At 47.9% G+C, this 3000-nt stretch overlaps 1 long non-coding RNA gene across 1 annotated transcript; it reads left to right on the plus strand.

The window, feature by feature from the left end:
- LOC135830517 (uncharacterized) lies at positions 1–2993 on the plus strand. The gene is made up of 5 exons (XR_010556051.1): positions 1–94; positions 735–807; positions 1392–1474; positions 1657–1721; positions 2822–2993. It is a non-coding gene; the product is annotated as an uncharacterized LOC135830517 (long non-coding RNA).
- Positions 2994–3000: the final 7 nt, after the last annotated feature.

Genomic DNA, 3000 nt, shown 5'->3' on the forward strand with positions numbered 1-3000 from the left:
ACTTCCGGGCGCGCAAATATGACGAGATCACTCTTGAGGTGAACACGACCGTAGACATTCTTGAGAAAACACTTGATGGCTGGTGGAAAGTACGGTAAGAATAGAATCACTTCTGAAAACAAAATAGTCTCTTGTACTGTCGTGGACATGGAAATCCGGTCACACGTCTAGCGGCCCCAGGGCGCTGGCCATGCAGCCGTAGCAGCATGTACATGTATTATTACTATTCGCTGCTGCTGGTCGCATCGGATCAACGTGTGCACCGTGACTGCACGCAGCGTTCTGTACGCGCTGAGGGCGCCGACCCCGGTCAATCGACTGGATTTCCATGTACGCGACAGTACTTTGGTGCGGCTTGTACAGAATATTAGATACCATGCAGGCATCCTCTTCTGGAATCCTCTTCTGGAATCGATTGGAAGTACAGGCGCACAGATGTGGAGGGTTAGTTCGTAGGCTTCTCAGGAAACGCATCAGTGGATTTGCTCATCTGTGGATCAGTAGAATTTTAGTAAAAGAAGGTTTTCCTGGCTGTTTGTGAGGAGGATTATGGCGCCATCCACCTCTGCATCAACTTCCTATCTCCTTCGTTCTTTCACTGCTCCCTGTCGATCGTCCTGCCTCGGACCCTTTCATCATTCATTTTATCCCTGCTCCTGCTGCAAGACATGTTTTAACACCGGGCGTGTGTGTGGGGGTGCCTATTCTTTGGACTGTGCGTATGAATGCTGCAGGGCCAACGGAAGAGAGGGCCTGTTTCCATCGACGTTCTTGAAGAAGATGAGCATAAAGCAGACAGCGAAGAGTGTAAGTGGAGAGCATTTCGTATTCCAATGGAAATATCACTGGAGAGCTTTCCATGCTACAGCACTGTCGGGTACCGAGGAACGAACAGCCTAGTTTTTTTACCAAACACAGCATACCAATGTACACACGGTGACTCAACTGTGCATAGACTGTAGTATATGAAAATAAGAACGGCCTAGGCTAGGAGGCTGACCACAGGTCTTCAGCACCCGGCAGTACTGACTGTAGACCAGTTCGGTGCCAGGATGGAAATGGATGAACAGTATTTTCAGCTGCTGGTCATGCTGCTGACAAACTTCACGTACTCGATCATGACCAAGTTTGTATCTGCCGATTGAGAAATGAAACTGCTTTAGCCAATGGTATGTGTGTGTGAGTGTGTTTGTGCGTGTGTGTGTGTGCGCGCGCACGCTTGTGCGTGCGTGTGTGCATGTGTTCTTAGCCAGCGCAGCTCCTTTGACCGTGCATGCACTGTTCTTGCCGTTCTCTTGTTCATCTGTTCGGTGTGTCAGTGTGCGTCTTCCAACCTTCACAGGAAGGATTAGCAATCTGATGTGCAGTTGTTTTCCTTGTTGTGTTTGCAGAGCAAGGGCCACCCCGCATCGAGCATCACCGACACGGAAGGCGAGGCTACGTACGGCGTCTTAGTGAATCCTCCGCCTAGACGGTCAGTTGTATAGCGTTCTAGGGGAAGTTATAGAGCGTTCATGGGAGTGCTCAGCTAAGAGGTCTTATAGGAACTATAGCTCTGGATGTTTGAGTCGTGGTGTTGACATTTTCCAATCTCCTGGCGTCATCATTGTGTTGCTCTGCTGTTGTGACTGTGTGCCCGTGTGCCCGTGTGCGTAGGCAAGAGATTGAGGACGTAGACAGTATCTACAGCTCAATTGAGTCCTTAAAAAGAGAAGCCAAAGGTAAGGCTGTACCAGTCCTGTTGTTGATAAATGGTGTGAACAGCTTCGTCCAGCTGGTATCATGTGCACATGCGTGCAGTGTTGTGCGCAGGGTTATCAGTTAAGTCACGTATAACCGCAGTACTCGCTGCCACGTACGCTGATATGCATTTCATTTTGTTTTAATTATGGGCTTCTCGAGAGGAGGGCAAGTTCTTGGCCTGTTCCCCGTGTAGTAAGATACTGTAAGACCAGTAATGTTAACGAACATTTAATTCTAACGAGTGAACAAATTTGAAAGAATCGTTAACATTTGAAGTTGTTATGTGCAAAACAATATGTACATGAACAGTCATTTGCCGGCTTTGAGACAGAATTCGTTAGAATTTCACCTCGCTAACCCACAAAAATCCGGAGATCGTTAACTTCATATAAAAAGTAAAAAAAAAGGACCAAGGAACTACAAGTTACACAATAATGTCCACTAACACCAGCAGTTACTAAACAATCAGCTCATGCGATAACATTGCACGACACTGACCCGCGGTACTGACATTCTACACCTAACTGGCTAATGTGGAAAATTCTGGCAGAGAGCTAGTTTGTGAGAAACCAGCGAGCCAGAGCAGCAAGCAAGCGTGGAACAACAAATGCTTGAAAGTAGAATCGGTACGCACAGGCAGTTTAGTGAGCTAGCTGCCATGCTAAGCTGACGTCATTGAAGGGGGCGCAGCCCCCGGTCGTGTTTGCAACATGTGCACGTGGTCGCATGCACAGACAGTGACAATGCCAGCGTATCAGCTGTGGTATGGGTAAGGAACAAGTGCAATGTGGACCCTATGCAAGAGAGCCAGCTGAGAGGGTGTTACGTGATTGTCAACTACAGTTAATGCTTCGCATAAACTGATATTTAAAATATCTGGTCTTACAGTATCCATGATGGAAAGAACTGTATGATGGGAGTGACCCCAGTGTCTGCTATCAACTCGGGGTCATGTTTCTGGTGTGGTGCACGAAGCCGGCCGGAAAGCGTATCCATTGGGGAGTGTGGACTGGTAGGCTTGGTCCTTTTCTGTGCTATAAGTTTAGTGTTGCTTTGTGTTGTGGTCTGTGTTTTTCAGGTCCAGCACCTTCACACAAGCCTGCACCGTAAGTGTGTGCGTGCCAGTGTGTATGTGTGTGGTATGTGCACATATGTGTTTGAGTGTTTCCAGCCCACTCCGACAACCTGCAATTGCCTGGATTTGCTCTCCAATTGAAAATTCCACTCTGTGTCCATTTCTCATCCAGTCTGCCCTCT

This window comes from Sycon ciliatum, unplaced genomic scaffold, assembly GCF_964019385.1.
Source record: "Sycon ciliatum unplaced genomic scaffold, ocSycCili1.1 SCAFFOLD_2786, whole genome shotgun sequence".
NCBI classification, from domain to species: Eukaryota; Metazoa; Porifera; class Calcarea; order Leucosolenida; family Sycettidae; genus Sycon; species Sycon ciliatum.